Source organism: Natator depressus, chromosome 7 (genome assembly GCF_965152275.1).
Source record: "Natator depressus isolate rNatDep1 chromosome 7, rNatDep2.hap1, whole genome shotgun sequence".
In the NCBI taxonomy this organism is placed as follows: Eukaryota; Metazoa; Chordata; order Testudines; family Cheloniidae; genus Natator; species Natator depressus.
Window position 1 is genome coordinate 57,759,339 of NC_134240.1, and position 18,100 is coordinate 57,777,438.

At 43.1% G+C, this 18,100-nt stretch overlaps 1 protein-coding gene across 4 annotated transcripts in view; it reads left to right on the top strand.

Moving 5' to 3' along the window:
• The window catches only part of MAPK8 (mitogen-activated protein kinase 8), a 112,819-nt gene that overhangs the window by 24,038 nt on the left and 70,681 nt on the right, over positions 1-18,100 (top strand). For 3 of the 4 annotated variants that reach the window (XM_074958568.1, XM_074958571.1, XM_074958573.1), the window contains exon 2: positions 17,668-17,753. The exons of the other annotated variant lie outside the window; for it this stretch is intronic. The gene's annotated coding sequence lies outside the window, so the exon portion shown is untranslated. The remainder of the gene's footprint in view (positions 1-17,667; positions 17,754-18,100) is intronic. 4 annotated transcript variants of the gene reach the window in all.

The window sequence follows — 18,100 nt, forward strand, 5'->3', positions numbered from 1 at the left end:
CACTTGCCCCATAACCTCAGCCGTGCGGAACACAATGCCATCCACAGCCTCAGAAACAACTCTGACATCATAATCAAAAAGACTGACAAAGGAGGTGCTGTTGTCATCATGAATAGGTCGGAATATGAACAAGAGGCTGCTCGGCAGCTCTCCAACACCACTTTCTACAAGCCATTACCCTCTGATCCCACTGAGAGTTACCAAAAGAAACTACAGCATTTGCTCAAGAAACTCCCTGAAAAAGCACAAGATCAAATCCGCACAGACGCACCCCGACCTGGGATATTCTATCTACTACCCAAGATCCATAAACCTGGAAATCCTGGGCGCCCTATCATCTCAGGCATTCGCACCCTGACAGCAGGATTGTCTGGCTATGTAGACTCCCTCCTCAGGCCCTACGCTACCAGCTCTCCCAGCTACCTTCGAGACACCACTGACTTCCTGAGGAAACTACAATCCATCGGTGATCTTCCTGATAACACCATCCTGGCCACTATGGCTGTAGAAGCCCTCTACACCAACATTCCACGCAAAGATGGACTACAAGCCGTCAAGAACACTATCCCCGATAATGTCACGGCTAACCTGGTGGCTGAACTTTGTGACTTTGTCCTTACCCATAACTATTTTACATTTGGGGACAATGTATATCTTCAAATCAGCAGCACTGCTATGGGTACCCGCATGGCCCCACAGTATGCCAACATTTTTATGGCTGACTTAGAACAACGCTTCCTTAGCTCTCGTCCCCTAATGCCCCTACTCTACTTGCGCTATATTGATGACATCTTCATCATCTGGACCCATGGAAAAGAAGCCCTTGAGGAATTCCACCATGATTTCAACAATTTCCATCCCACCATCAACCTCAGCCTGGTCCAGTCCACACAAGAGATCCACTTCCTGGACACTACAGTGCTAATAAACAATGGTCACATAAACACCACCCTATACCGGAAACCTACTGACCGCTATTCCTACCTACATGCCTCCAGCTTTCACCCTGACCACACCACACGATCCATTTTCTACAGCCAAGCTCTGCGATACAACTGCATTTGCTCCAACCCCTCAGACAGAGACAAACACCTACAAGATCTCTATCAAGCATTCTTACAACTACAATACCCACCTGCGGAAGTGAAGAAACAGATTGATAGAGCCAGAAGAGTTCCCAGAAGTCACCTATTACAGGACAGGCCTAACAAAGAAAATAACAGAATGCCACTAGCCGTCACCTTCAGCCCCCAACTAAAACCCCTCCAACGCATTATTAAGGATCTGCAACCTATCCTGAAGGATGACCCAACACTCTCACAAATCTTGGGAGACAGGCCAGTCCTTGCCTACAGACAGCCCCCCAACCTGAAGCAAATACTCACCAGCAACCACATACCACACAACAGAACCACTAACCCAGGAACCTAGCCTTGCAACAAAGCCCGTTGCCAACTGTGCCCACATATCTATTCAGGGGACACCATCACAGGGCCTAATAACATCAGCCACACTATCAGAGGCTCGTTCACCTGCACATCCACCAATGTGATATATGCCATCATGTGCCAGCAATGCCCCTCTGCCATGTACATTGGTCAAACTGGACAGTCTCTACATAAAAGAATAAATGGACACAAATCAGATGTCAAGAATTATAACATTCAAAAACCAGTTGGAGAACACTTCAGTCTCTCTGGTCACGCGATTACAGACATGAGAGTTGCGATATTACACCAAAAAAACTTCAAATCCAGACTCCAGCGAGAGACTGAATTGGAATTCATTTGCAAATTGGATACAATTAACTTAGGTTACCTTACATAATGACTTAGCCACTCCCAGTCTCTATTCAAGCCTATTTCCCCTTGTTTTTTCCTACCCCCCCTCCCCTCCTCGGACGTTCTTGTTAAACCCTGGATTTGTGCTGGAAATGGCCCAACTTGATTATCATACACATTGTAAGGAGAGTGATCACTTTAGATAAGCTGCTACCAGCAGGAGAGTGGGGTGCGGGGAGATATTTTTTCATGCTTTGTGTGTATAAAAAGATCTTCTACACTTTCCACAGTATGCATCCGATGAAGTGAGCTGTAGCTCACGAAAGCTTATGTTCAAATAAATTGGTTAGTCTCTAAGGTGCCACAAGTACTCCTTTTCTTTTTGCGAATACAGACTAACACGGCTGTTACTCTGAAACCTATACTTACCTACATGCCTCCAGCTTCCATCCAGGGGACACACCACACAATCCATTGTCTACAGCCAGGCTCTAAGATACAACCGCATTTGCTCCAATTCCTCAGACAGAGACACACACCTACAAGATCTCTATCAAGCATTCTTAAAACTACAATACCCACCTGCGGAAGTGAAGAAACAGATTGACAGAGCCAGAAGTTACCTACTACAGGACAGGCCCAACAAAGAAAATAACAGAACGCCACTAGCTGTCACCTTCAACCCCCAACTAAAACCTCTCCAGCACATCATCAAAGATTTATAACCTATCCTGAAAAATGATCCCTCACTCTCACAGATCTTGGGAGACAGACCAGTCCTCACTTACAGATAGCCCCCCAACCTGAAACATATACTCTCCAGCAACCACGCAACAAAAACACTAACCCAGGAACCTATCCTTGCAACAAAGCCCAATGCCAACTCTGTCCACATATTTATTCAAGTGACACCATCATAGGACCTAATCACATTAGCCATGCCATTAGGGGCTTGTTCACCTGCACATCTACCAATGTGATATATGCCATCATGTGCCAGCAATGCCCCTCTGCCATGTACCTTGGCCAAACCGGACAGTCTCTATGCAAAAGAATAAATGGACACACATCTGACATCAGAAATCATAACATTCAAAAACCAGTAGGAGAACACTTCAACCTCTCTGGCCACTCAGTAAAAGATTTAAGGGTGGCAATTTTGCAACAGAAAAGCATCAAAAACAGACTCTAACGAGAAACTGCTGAGCTTGAATTAATATGCAGACTAGATACCATTAACTTGGGTTTGAATAGAGACTGGGAGTGGCTGGGTCATTACACATATCGAAGCTATTTCCCTAAGTTAAGTATCCTCACACCTTCTTGTCAACTGTCTAAATGGGCTATCTTGATTATCACTACAAGTTATTTACTCCTGCTGATAATAGCTCATCTTAATTAATTAGCCTCTCATAGTTTGTTTGGTAACTGTCTCTCTCTCTCTCTCTGTGTGTATATGTGTAAAAAAAACAAAAACAAAAACAAAAAAAACCACCTTCTTACTATATGTTCCATTCTGTGCATCTGATGAAGTGGGCTGTAGCCCACGAAAGCTTATGCTCTAATAAATTTGTTAGTCTTGAAGGTGCCACAGGTACTCCTGTTCTTTTTACTACTATAACTAAAAGTAGGTCCAAAAATTAAAATAACTTGTTTTCAGGTATATTTGTGTTTCTGGAAGGAAGTCCTCTCCTTTCCTACTGTTGAATCTCTACCTGTTTAAGTGATTTAAAAACAGAACTTGATTCAACTTCCAGAGTGTCTGAAAATATAAGGCTGACCCTTCTCCTGTCAAAGGACTACTCCTGAGCTACCTGGCGAAGAGACCTGATAGGTTGCTTCTGTTAATAGAAGCAGCCTTTTTCCCCTGTAGTTTTTGCCTTGAGCAACAGATACCCAATGCATTAGCCTCAGCAAATTTTGAGTAGTGCTTACTTCTACTTCAGTTCCAAGGCTGGACATGATTCACTGCTTCATCTCTGATTGTAAAACTAAATCTGGAAGTTTGTCCTTGATAATCAGTAGGTTTGATGGTCAAATTGGCCAGGCATAAAGAGATCCATTTTACTATGGATACACCAAATGTAATTCTGGCAGAGCTTTTAGTTCCCTAATACCTCTAGGTATGGGTGAAGTGCAGATTGTTTACCCATTCAGGGGTCTCACAAAAAGTTTAAGGCTTGCGTACTGCCCAGATTGCTACAGCTGAACTCCCAAATGAGCCATTTACAAATGGAGTCTCTACTTCCTCCCTTCTAACAGCCTCTGAATCGTGTATAATCTCTCCAAAGAAATTTCTCTGAGTTTCCAGTGATCTCTTCCTGGTGGAGCCTTCTCCTCCTCCTTGATCTTTCAGCTGCTTTTGATACTGTTGATCCTGTCCTCTCCTTGATACCCATGAGATCAGTGTCATAGACTCATAGAATATCAGGGTTGGAAGAGACCTCAGGAGGTCCTCTAGTCCAACCCCCTGCTCAAAGCAGGACCAAGCCCCAACTACATCATCCCAGCCAGGGCTTTGTCAGGCCTGACCTTAAAAACCACAAAGGAAGGAGATTCCAGCACCTCCCTAGGTAACGCATTCCAGTGCTCCACCACCCTCCTAGTGAAAAAGTTTTTCCTAATATCCAACCTAAATCTCCCCCACTGCAACTTGAGACCATTCATTACTCCTTGTTCTGTCATCTGCTACCACTGAGAACAGTCTAGATCCATCCTTTTTGGAACCCCCTTTCAGGTAGTTGAAAGCAGCTATCAAATCCCCCCTCATTCTTCTCTTCTGCAGACTAAACAATCCCAGTTCCCTCAGCCTGTCCTCATAAGTCATGTGTTCCAGTCCCCTAATCATTTTTGTTGCCCTCCACTGGATGCTTCCCAATTTTTCCACATCCTTCTTGTAGTGTGGGGCCCAAAACTGGACACAGTACTCCAGATGAGGCCTCACCAATGTCGAATAGAGGGGAACAGAGCAGTACCCCTACTTATACAGCCCAAAATGCCATTGGCCTTCTTGGCAACAACGGCACAGTGTTGACTCATATCCAGCTTCTTGTCCACTGTAACCCCTAGGTCTTTGGCTAGGCAGCAGTTCTGCAGAAATTTGGTCCCTAGTCTGTAGCAGTGCCTGGGATTCTTCCATCTTAAGTGCAGGACTCTGCACTTGTCTTTGTTGGACCTCCTCAGATTTCTTTTGGCCCAATTATCTAATTTGTCTAGGTCCCTCTGTATCCTATCCCTACCCTCCAGCACATCTACCACTCCTCCCAGTTTAGTGTCATCTGCAAAGTTGCTGAGGGTCCAGTCCACGCCATCCTCCAGATCATTAATGAAGATATTGAACAAAACCGGCCCCAGGACTGACCCTTGGGGCACTCAGCTTGATACCGACTGCAACTAGAAATGGAGCCATTGATCAATACCCGTTGAGCCCGACTATCTAACCAGCTTTCTATCCACCTTATAGTCCTGTTGTCTTGGCCACTTTCTTTTTTTACTTTGGTGGATTCCCCCTACTTTTCCTTCCCTCTAGAGTCCCACTGGACGACTACTTCTCCTTTTCCCTGGAGTCTTTGTCCACTACCACTGCTTTAATGTATTTCACTACTGCTTGGCCAATCTGACTCTCCTCACATCAGTCTAATTTGCTGCCATTCTAGTCCCATGTAGTTAACTGGCATATTATGTATAGCACCTTCTAGTGATGGGTTTTTTTTGAATCAGCCTGTAATGATTTAAATCACCTTGTCTATCCTTTTTTTTCTTTTTTTTTCATATCAGTGTGAAATTTTGTTGTAATTTTAGATCTCCTCCCCAAGCATTGTTTGTTAATATGGCAGAGTGTCTTTCTTGAATTCGGCAAAAAGATAGCCAAAGAACAAAGCATGGGAAATTAAGGCTTCGATTTTTTTGCAAACACCTGAGCATGTGAATAAACTTATTCATGTATATAGTCCCATTGGCTATGAATGTATGGTGACTTTTCCATTGGTATTTTGAACGAATGTATTCTGTAGGGCCCTATCCTGCAACTGTGTCCACATAGGCCTAAGCTTCAGTGGTGGAACCCTGCTGTTGCTAGTGGAGCACTGTGGAGTTAGGGTTCTGGTTCATACACACACGTTTACCAGACAGTCTATGAAAATGTAAGTCTTTTTTTTTTTTTTTAATCGCTTCATCCAGAGCATGTCCTTGCAAAACCTAATACAATATAGCCTTGTGGCTGTCTGGCATATAAGGGACATGGATTGCAAATATAATATAGCTATTTACTTAGCTTGCATTTTGAGTTTGTATGGTTCTTGCAATACAGGATGTTAATGAATCCTTGGAACTTGTCTCTTTGGGGGTTGATGGAAAATTTTAAGTGTCAAGCTTCTTAGCACAACTTTACATTTTGCATAGTTTTTTTTTTTTTTCTTCTACTTACAGTTGGGAAACTAAACAAGTGAAAAAAATCCACATTAGCTGTTTAAGGGTATAAAATGAGGAGAGAGGTAAACTAGTTATGTCACCAAAAATGAAGTAAATAAAAGATTTTTATTGTGCACTTTGAGTATACTAACTTGCAAAATAACACTTGTGTAATAATGTCCCAGTTTAGTTTTAAAAGGATTGATTGGATGTTTTAAAATCTTGTTGTTGGCAAGACAAATGTCAACTTCTCATTTTTTCAGGCCTAGTCATGCCGTGTACTTGGCCAAAGTGAATATGACCTTATATCTAATGGTAGAAGCTAATCACACGTTTTAAACCCTTTTTGCTCTCTGCCTCGTCTACAGGTGGGTGAGGAGCTGTTGCCCACAATCAGATTGAAATCCAGTACACAGTACAGGTGCTGTTTGCATCAGCCTGTAGCACTTAAGAGGTGAAAAGCTATATTAATTGGAGGCTCCAAGCGGTCTTCAGAAGGTAGTCCTTAAGTAGAGCATATTACAGTATTGAGTCATTTAGGTGGTAATGATATTGAAAATCACGGCAAGTATGTGTTAGACAAGAAAAGATCATTTATTTCTCTTTGCTGACTCTCAAAAGGTCTTGCAGGCTTCATATACTTCGTGGTGTTCCATCATTCAGATCAGACCAAAGCTGTCTCAGAGGGAAACAGATGCTTATTTCCTTCATGCCTCACCACAAGACCACAAATTAAGAAATGGAGTTACTAACTGTATGGGTTCATAAATCTGACACTTAAATGGTTACAATCATTAGGGAGATTAGTAGGTTAATATTAATGGGCTTCATGATCTCTTCCATCCAAGAAAGTCATCTGTATATAACATACTGAGACAGCTTTGTTAAACTACATCTAGCTTTAAAGCTTCTTCAGCAATGACATTTCCTGAACAACTGAGGCAATTCGCAGGTATGGAACAGCTCACACTGTGTTCTTATATTAGGTTACATTTTGCCACCAAGTTTTCAAGATGTTTTTCACTAAAGCTGTATATTTGTTTTCTGTGGAAAGCCTGTCAAATGTTTTAGAATTATTTTTTAGTGCAGAAAGCTGTCTGGTTGTTCAGCAAGCCTGTTAAGTCAAAGACTTGTCTTTGAATTTTCTATAGGAAATGAATACCGTGTATGCATAGGGAAAAACTATATAATGGCCTCAAATTTAAAAGGAGGAAAATATATCTTAAGTAGTCTTCATTTTTGCTTGAGGACATGTACTTCTGTCTGCTCCTTCCATTTCTGAGCACAGCCTTCCTGCCTTATTTTTCCAGCTAATCAAGCGCATAGACAAGTTGCAGTAAAGTCCAAATGTGGTCCTCACTATGTGTCCCTGCCTTCTCTGCTCCTTTTTACTGTGGGCCAGCATTACAAAAATCTAGTATCAGCGTAGCATACAACATCAGGATAGTTCTTAAAGGGCTGACACAACGATTGACTAACGTTGACTGCCAGCCAGCAAGTATGTTGAGAAATATGTTGTTTTCCCTCTTTCCGGAAAAGCACCTCAGCTGCACTTCAAGCCTTCTCCTACTATAGTCACGAGTCCTGATAGCACTCTAAACAAGTCTTATTTTACCAAATGGGCTGCAGTTCTAGCTTTAAAAAGCTTTAACTTTGCAAATACATAGCGTACATCAGAATCTTCTGTAGTGTAGCTATCGATTCTTTGTGGTACAGGAGAGTCAACTCCAACATATGATGGAAGATTGCTCAGTAACTGAATTTGATGGTGGCGTTGTCTGTCTGCATGAAATGGGCTCAGAGGTCAGTCTGTGGCTGTGAAATTGTCTCATGCCTGTCTATTAGTGACATAAGGTAAATAGAGAAATCATATAATGGAGATGTACATTAGACTGCGTGGTAGGCACTTTCAGTGTCAATTAATGCACAATCAAGAGACCTCACTAAACTTATGTCAGCACTAACAGAAGCTAAGGCAATGAACCAGAAGTTGTTCAACTCATAACCATCTGATCTGTGAAGACCTAATTTAAATACTATGCAAAGAAAAAAAAAAAGGGGGGGGGGGTAACCTACAACAAACCAACAGGCCTTTTCATTTAGAAATGAGCTTCAGACTCCTCAGAGACCCTTACAGTCATAAAAGTATAGTGCAACCTTACTGCAGTGTTCTCCCAATTAAGATTTACTACTTATCTCAAATCCCTGATCTGTGTTTTAAGTGAGATTTAATAGAACTTAAATCATTGTGGAATTCAACTCTTCAGTTCCACAGGCAGCATGGAAGGTGAAAATGTTAATAAAACCAATATTGCTTTCATATACCTATGCAAATTACAAGATTGTTTTTAAGAAGCAGAATAGTTCGTTTCCAGCTTTTTCCCTTTTGAGCATTTTGAAGCTTTCATTTGACTAAACATCTGAGAAATGGCTGCATTTACAATACACAATTTAGCAGATGTCCAGAAGCCTTTAAAAGTGACAGCTGAAAATTAGGCAAGCATTCAAGGCAACCTCACCGTGCATGCCAATCAACTATGTATAAACTGAATTGCCATTTCACAAAGAGCTAAAATGGCAAAATCATTAATACTAGAGATTTTAAACACCACTGAATGGCACTTGCTCGACTTTCAGTGGTCTGCTACCATATATTAATAATCCCATCAGTATTGTGCTACTTTTTAGATCAATTAGTAATATCTTCAAAGATCAATTTTCTATACAGTTAGTCACTTAAATTATTGTAAACTGAGAAACGTCCAAGCGGAAATTACTTCTCCTTGACCCTATCTGAAAAAAATAGGGTGTTAGCTCACAGTTTTTCAAACTGGCATAATTTAACCAGGGCTCCTATTTGCAGCTACTTGGTTTGCAAGAAATAGTCCCCTTGGAAAACTGGGTCCAAGAGTCCCTACTAGGGAAGGGCACTATCATAACTTCTTTTTAGATCTTTTGCGATATATACTGGATGGCAAAAAGTATTGTCGGAGCTGCATTTTTTTTTTTTTAGTACTCATTAACATTGTAATGGTATGAATATGGAATCTCCATTAATTAGGTGCTAAAGTTACCATAATGCTATAGAGTGTGGCTTCATAACATGATGCAGGGAAATTCTGCAATGTGAGAGGCTGATGGAAAGTCAGAGTTGCTTTGTTTTCTAAATTGTAATATCAGATAATCTGATTTTTTCCGGTAGTAGCTGCTGGCCAGTCAGAATTAGTTAGAAAAATGATGCATTGATATCTCAGTAGCTTATTAAAAACTGCATACAGTTTCTAAAATGACCTTTTCAATTATGCCTCTTCATCTGTTCTGATCATCTCTTCTCTTCCTTCTCTCTCCCCAAAGTTCTGTTTTAAAAAGCTGATTGTTTTCTGCCCTTCTAAGTTTCCTAACTTCTATGGGAATGACTTTTCCAGCACAAATATTCTTGCTGCTGTCATTCAGTGGTATTGTGGTAGCTCCTAGGGGCTCCAATTATAGACCAGGAGTCCCACTGTGGTGGACTCTGTACAAACACACTATAAAGAGATGGTCCCTCCCTGCCCCAAAGAGCAAGTGCTCTGCCACCTACCTAGTTCTTGTTCTCTGACTACACCTCTCCATGCTCATCCCTGGGGTGAGCCTTGATTAGTGGACATGAAATCTGATAACTGAATGTCTACTAAACATAGCTTCCTCTTCAAGATGCCCGCCTGTCTTCCCAACTGCTTATTTTGTATCTCATCTCAGGCTACCTGAGTTTATTTTCTTACAACTAACCCTAATAGTGCCCGATGATATATACCATTTCTTTTTTGTGTGTGTGGAATGGATGCAGAAAGTGACTACAACATATTATGAGAGGAAGTTAATGTTCAATATAAATAAAATTCACTGTAAAAGAGACTTAAGTGTGCAGGTTGCAGAAGTGTTTCCACTGAATGGTGCTGCGATGTTTTAGTGACAGCTGTTTCAGCTCATTGAACGTTAGTGTGGAACTGAACTTAAGTGCTGCGATGTTTTAGTGACAGCATGTTTCTCAAACTGGATTCCATCTGTGGAATATATGAACCTGCTGCGATTTCATTGGAAATGCAACTCTAAGCATTTCCTGTGGTGGGGAAATTTACCCAAAAAATTCCCACTAAAACTCCTGCCATTTCAGCTAAACCAGTGGGAGCCCTGGTGAAGACAGGCTTCTTGTGGCTGGAAGTATTTTTACTGCTGAGTTTGTCAGATTTCCTGAAAGTAAAGCTAATGATATGGTTGTTAGAATGGGTCTGGCTGCTGGAAGGAGCCCCTAGCACAGATAAGCCTTCAATATTGATACCAGTTTAACTCTAGTGGCACTAGCACTGATGGGAATATTTTTGTTAATTTCTGAAATCTAAATGCAACATTAGAGATGAGTGTGGGGAAAGATAATGAAGCCTAGTCTAGTAACTTTGGTTGTATTTGCATGGTGGTATTTGTAATAGTAAAGTGTTCAGTTTGTAACGGGTCTCCTTGAAGGCACAGTAATTAGCTGTCTGAATGCTTTCCTGATGTGCCTATGTGACTGATCAGTGGGAGCTGTGGGTTCATAGCACTTCTGAAAATCTGGTCAAATTAAGTTGGCTGCCTAACTTTAGTCAGCCACTTTTATAAGCTTGGCCCTCCTATATTTGGGCATGGAGAGGAATAGTAGCATGATGAAGGCTCAAAGGTGGGAGTGGGAGAAAGCCAAAGGGGAAGCTGGTATTGTTGGAGCAAAAGGGCCGATTCGTACACTGCGGTGTTGTCAGATGCTTCCTCCGCATTATTGGCTGGAAAAGTCATTTTGAGTTAAACTACAACTGTAGGTCTAAGCACACTAGGGGACTTTCAGTATTCAGCAGCAGGGTCCACATGGGCAATTAGCGTGTGGCATGCTAGAGCACTGTAGACTTACACCCCAGCTTGCTGCTCACTGACGTGCCATATAGACATGCCCTTGCAATATAAACTCTTCTGGGTAGGGCCCATGTCTTGTGACACTGTGACGGGTTGGATCACAGAAACTCCCTTGGGAGCTGCCAACTGATGTCCCAAGACTACTTCTGCCCCTGCTTTCCGTGCCAACTTAGGACTCGAGCACCCTGTCTTGCTGAGCCAGACATGCTAGTCTGTTCCAACATAGACCCAGGATCTGAACCACGTGCCCCAAAAGCTGCAGGCTTGATTGAAAGCAACTTAAGAAGTGTTCCTGCCTTTAACACTCAGAAGTCCAACTCCCAATGGGGTCCAAACCCTAAATAAATCGGTTTTACCCTGTATAAAGCTTATACAGGGTAAACTCATAAATTGTTTGCTCTCTGTAACACTGACAGAGAGAGATGGACAGCTATTTGCCACCTTCACCTCTCCCGCCAGGTATTAATACATACTCTGGGTTAATTAATAAGTAAAAAGTGATTTTATTAAATACAGTATGTAGGTTTTAAGTGGTTCCAAGTAGTAACAGACAGAACAAAGTGAATTACCAAGTAAAATAAAATAAAACACACAAGTCTAAGTCTTGTACAGTAATAAAACTGAATACAGATAAAATCCTCACCCAGTAAGCTTCCTTTTACAAAAAGAAAAGGAGTACTTGTGGCACCTTAGAGACTAACCAATTTATTTGAGCATAAGCTTTCGTGAGCTACAGCTCACTTCATCGGATGCATACTGTGGAAAGTGTAGAAGATCTTTTTATACACACAAAGCATGAAAAAATACCTCCCCCCCCACCCCACTCTCCTGCTGGTAATAGCTTATCTAAAGTGATCACTCTCCTTACAATGTGTATGATAATCAAGGTGGGCCATTTCCAGCACAAATCCAGGGTTTAACAAGAACGTCTGAGGGGGGGGGGGTAGGAAAAAAGAAGGGGAAATAGGTTACCTTGCATAATGACTTAGCCACTCCCAGTCTCTATTCAAGCCTAAGTTAATTGTATCCAATTTGCAAATGAATTCCAATTCAACAGTCTCTCGCTGGAGTCTGGATTTGAAGTTTTTTTGGTGTAATATCGCAACTCTCATGTCTGTAATCGCGTGACCAGAGAGATTGAAGTGTTCTCCAACTGGTTTTTGAATGTTATAATTCTTGACATCTGATTTGTGTCCATTTATTCTTTTATGTAGAGACTGTCCAGTTTGACCAATGTACATGGCAGAGGGGCATTGCTGGCACATGATGGCATATATCACATTGGTGGATGTGCAGGTGAACGAGCCTCTGATAGTGTGGCTGATGTTATTAGGCCCTGTGATGGTGTCCCCTGAATAGATATGTGGGCACAGTTGGCAACGGGCTTTGTTGCAAGGATAGGTTCCTGGGTTAGTGGTTCTGTTGTGTGGTATGTGGTTGCTGGTGAGTATTTGCTGCAGGTTGGGGGGCTGTCTGTAGGCAAGGACTGGCCTGTCTCCCAAGATTTGTGAGAGTGTTGGGTCATCCTTCAGGACAGGTTGTAGATCCTTAATAATGCGTTGGACAGGTTTTAGTTGGGGGCTGAAGGTGACGGCTAGTGGCGTTCTGTTATTTTCTTTGTTAGGCCTGTCCTGTAGTAGGTGACTTCTGGTTCCCAGCAATCACTCACACCTCCTGTAGTTACTGTCCTTTGTTCCAGTTTCTTTCAGGTATCCTTGGGGGTGGAGAGGCTCTTTCTTTCTTATCCAGCTGAAGACCAAATGGAGGGGTCTCCCAGGGGTTTAAATAGACTTTCTCTTGTGGGTGGAGACCCCCTCGTCTCACCTATGCAAAGTCCAGCCACAAAATGGAGTTTTGGAGTCACCTGGGCAAGTTACATGTCCATGCATGACTGAGTTCCTTACCAGCCAAGCCACATTCCTAGGAAAGCTCAGATGTGGATTGGCATCTCCCAGTTCATTGTTGGCTTAAGGGCTTCTTGATTGGGCACTTACGGAGAATAGTCTTTTCTCAGGAAGCTGACCAACTGCTTCACTAAAACCTACTTAGAATCAGACAAGTATACAGCCAATATTCATAGCTTCGAATACAAACATGATTATATGTATACAAATAGGATGAATAGATTCAGTAGACCATAACCTTTACAGAGATATGTTACATGCACATGTAGCATAAAACATATTCCATTATGTCATATTCCGATAAAGCATTATGGAGTACAACATCAGACACATGGACACTTAACTAATAACAATGTTCTTGCGCCCACCTTCAGTATTTGATCCCCTTGGGCAGCTGCCAGGTATCCTCGTTGGACCAGTCTTGGCTCAGAAGTTCAGTCTTTCCTGAATTCTGCCAGAGCCTGAATTTGTTCTTTTATTTCTTTAAAGAGCACAATACATGGCACACTTATTCATTTATAAAGATTTCAGAGTAGCAGCTGTTAGTCTGTATTCGCAAAAAGAAAAGGAGTACTAGTGGCACCTCAGAGACTAACCAATGCTCAAATAAATTGGTTAGTCTCTAAGGTGCCACTAGTACTCCTTTTCTTTATTCATTTATACTTTTTTCAATTTGGGCCTGTAGAAAGGGGTGAGAATAGGTGGTGGCCACTATCCTTTTAATGGGTGAGGGTGGTAGACATCTGCTAGTTCTCCTCCTAACTTGCTTGCTTGATCCATATGCATCTTTTGTAAAAGCTTCTCATCTTCCAGGCCCACCACACGTATCATTACGTCTGTTGATGACCCTCAGGGTCCTGCCTTTGGTCTCCTCTTCTTCTTCTTCCTTGTAGGCTACCTCAGTTGCTTCTGCAGTTCCAACTACCACTCGTGTGGGTTACTCCCAGATCTGTTGGTCTCACCAATTTCATGTCTCCAACTGTCTTTCTGCATTTGCCACTATCTATCTTAAATACTTATATGCTCTCTCCCCTATCATCATAGTGCCTCACAATCTTTTAATGTTTGTTCTCTCAGTACCCCTGTGAGGTAGGGGATGGGGAGTGTAACGATCCCTATTGTACAGAGAAGCTAAATGACTTGCCCAGGGTAACATCTGCTTCAGATTTCCTGTGTGAGCAGGGGATAGAATCCAGGTCTCCCAAGTCCTTATTTATTGCATTAACCACGGGATCACCCTTCCTCTGTAATGGCAACCATCAACTTAGTCGAATACTGAGTGCTTCTGTGTCCCTCAGTCCCTGTCCTCGTTGACAGCTTTCCTGTCTTCTCTGGTTTGAAATCTGTTGCCATCTTTATGCTCCCCTCTTCTCTCCTTACATCCAGATTTTTGTAAGTCTGCTGCTAAAATCATGCCTTGATGACTTCTTCTCCAGCTCCTCCCCTAGCCAGCAGATGTTCTTTTAGTAGTTTTGTCCTGCAGTGCTGACCCTCTTGCTGCCTTCCCGTGCCTTGTGCATGTTCCCTACCACATCAGATTCCTTGTTTTCACTGCAGAGGCCCTTTGTAAACTTACTCTAGCTTACCACTCTGTCTCTTCTCCTACTCCTCCCTATGTCCCTGAGTGCCATAGTATAGTTCAGTTATTAGATGAGGACTGTAAAATTGTCAGTAACAATTGAGAAGCGTTCAGTGAATATTCCTGTTCAGTATTTGGAAAGAAGCAGGATGATGTATTCATATTTTACAATGATAACTAAATGCTTTCCATTTTGACAGGAAGTAGGGATGCTGTTAAATGGCAATTACTTAGAGTGTAAAACTCTCAAATCTGCAGGAGGTGATGACTTACTACCAAGAGTCTTAAAATAATTGGCAGAGGAGCTCTCAGAGCCATTGATGTTGGTTTTTAACAACTCTTGGAACGCTGAGAAATTTTCAGACGAGTTGAAAAAAATTATTATATTCACATTTGCCCTTTAAATATATTAAGACTCTGGTAACTGTGTAGGCCAGTTAGACTGACGTAAATAATGAAAAGCCTGACGTGGTACAGTCAGTAAAGGACGGCAATGTAACTGTTGCCTGTCAAAATGGTTTTATGGCAGCTAGGTCTTGTCAGATTTGATACTTTTTCATGAGATTACAGATTTGGTTGACATAATACTTAAAACTTCTGTAAAATGTTTGACTTAGTATCAAACAAGAAGCTCAACCCCGAACAAGACCGAGACAATGATGGTGTGTTGGGAAGCAGCTGAAGGGATGACTAATATCAGACATTAGTTAACAGGGTTCACAAAGTAGGGGTGTTTCTAAACCCCAAACCGGTCATAGTACAGCAGTGGCCCAATCATCATTTTTTTTACTATTTTGCATCTGGCTGGGAGATCGTAACCTTTCCTTTTGGGTGCGGACCTTGCCACTGTTATCCATGTCTTTGTTACCTCAATATTAGACTATTGCAATATGTTCTAGATGGGATGCACCTAAAAATCATTCGGAGCCTGCAAATGGTACAGAATGCAGCCAGCCCACTTATTGAGCAGGGCATCTTTCTGGGCGCATGTGACCCAGTGTGCTGGGATCTGCACTGGCTGCCCGTCAGTCTCTGGGTAGAATTTAAAGTGTTTATTATGTCAGAGTCCTAAATGACCTGGGGCTGGCCTGCACGAGGAATTACCTCTCTCCCTGTGCCATACTGCCACAGCTATGGTCATCCGGGTGGCTGACCTGAATCCCCCTCATTGTAAAAGAGATGTGGAGGCTTGCAGGACATTCCTTGAGACTCTCTGGCACACTTGCTCTCTCCCCTGGTCTGAAAAAGCCTAGATTTGGTGACTTTTGGGCATGATTCAAAACTTGGTTAGGGTTTTGGAGAGGGTGAAGGCATGTTTCCCGTAACAATGAAGGGGTGGAAAGGAGTTTCTGTAGGTGTTGAGTTCCTGTTGAAATAGCTCATTCTGCTGGGATTGTATTGGGTCAGTGATGTTAAGGTGCCTAAAGACTTGGATAGGCACCTCTTTATTTTAAATCTAAACAAGTGAAGTTCTGATTTAAAAAAAAAAAAGATACTAGCACTATTCAAAATTAATGTAGTATGTACTGAATAGATTAAAAACTGGTTAACTGGTAGACCTCAAAGTAACTATAAATGGGGAATCAACCAGTGGCAGCTTCTGATGGGGTCCTACAGGCATCTTTTCTTGCACCAATGCTGTTAAATATCTTGATCAATATCTGGAAGAAATTTATAAAATTATCACTGGTAAAGTTTGCAGAGGACTCACAAATTGACCTGTCATATTTACCACTTCACCAGTTGTGCAGACGAATCTGGGCTCATTTAGGCAGTGTGCACTTTAATACAGCCAAATGCAGGTTGTAATCTAGAACTAAAGAATGTATGTTACATGTACAGAACAGGGGACTGTATACTGGAAAGCAGTAACTGTGAAAAGGACTTAAAGGGTCATGATAGAAACCACTAAACATGAGCTTCCCATTGCAATGCTTGAATATATTTAAAATTTTTATTAAAGCTAATGTTTAAAATCAAATTTACACAAGAATCAGTTACAAGGTTCACAAGATACATACATAGCCCATAACCAGCATAGACGCAGATTGGGGTGCGGGAGTTTTTAACGTGTCAGTGAATAAGTGATCTCGGGTAAGCCACCCATAGAATGTATTTAGAGTCTAAGTCAGTATTGTTATAGCGAATAGGTACATGGGTGGGGTGCCTCCCTTGGTTTGTCAGGGGAGGAAGTGGGTTATTTCCCTGACTAGCGGACTTGTTTACTTGTCCTAGCACTGATGGTGTCCCATGATGTGCTCCGTGTAGATGTCTCTGGACCACCTGATGGTGTCGGACACCATGAGCTGTCTCATGAGCCGGGCATAGTGCCAACTGACTCCACACGCTCTCAGCACCGGCTTGTTGTGGGGGGTCCCACGCACCCAGGGCTTCCACAACCAGGGCGTGGATCTGGACCTCGTAGCCCTGGGCTCTGAGGGTGTCGGCCAGCGGGGTGTATTTCAACACCTTCCGAGCTCGGGGCTCATGGAAGGCCAGGGACCTGTTTTCAAATGGCACTGTGATGTCCACCATGAGGTGGTGGTTCTTTTCTGCATTGGTCACGACAGTGTCGGGTCGCCGTTAGCTATCCATTCCCGGGATGGCGGAGTTGACGGTGATTTTTCCCAGGGATGGTGGGATGGCTTTCACCGTCTTGTTCTGGATGGTGGTGTGGCGGAGTCGCTAGGCTCAGGAGTGGTGCTTACAACCACACAGGACGTGGGGCAGGGTCTTGTTGGGGTAGCCGCATTTCTTGCAGGGCTTGTCCCGGTTTCCATGGCGGATGTCTCTGTTGAGGGGAATGCAGTTGAGCTGGGCCTGGTGAAGCTGCCCCTGGGGAGGAAGTGGTTGCTGCCATCCCACTGGCTGGTCACCTTGAACACTTTGCCGTGGTCCGGTTTCCGCTTGAGGTTTTCGGTATAGTGGCAATGGATGGCATCTTTCGGGGTTCTTTCCAGCATTGTTCTGGCAGTCGGGGTGATGATGGTGTGGTCTGAGGTCTTTATGCGCAGCATAAGTGCTCTTGGCGCTCCTCGCACTACTTCCAGTGAAAGCCGATCCTCTTTCCTAGACATCCCGAGGCGTTGCGGGTGCAGCACCAAAGAGAGGACAGGTCTCCCCCTCTCTCCCGAACTCGGCCTCCAGGAAGCTACTCAGGTAAGTGGCGACGTCCTGCTCGGAGGGGGCCCTAGCGATGCGTTTCCTGACCACATCCCATATGGCTTCATCCGCGATGCTCCTCTCCATCGGGCCCGGGCACGTCAGGAGGCAGAAGACCTGGGTGATCACTCCGTCGCCGCACAGGTCTCCCATCCAAGGCCCGTGGTCCCTGCCTGTGTGAAATACAGATGTCAGTACGGGCCCTCTGGGGAAGGTAGAGCCATTTCCTCACCAGCTGCCTGATGGTGCTGTCAGCCTTGTTCAGGGAGACCTTGGCCACAGCTGATCCCCTGAGGATGAAGGAGATGTGGGGGATTAGGAAGGTATTGAGGGCATTGATCTTT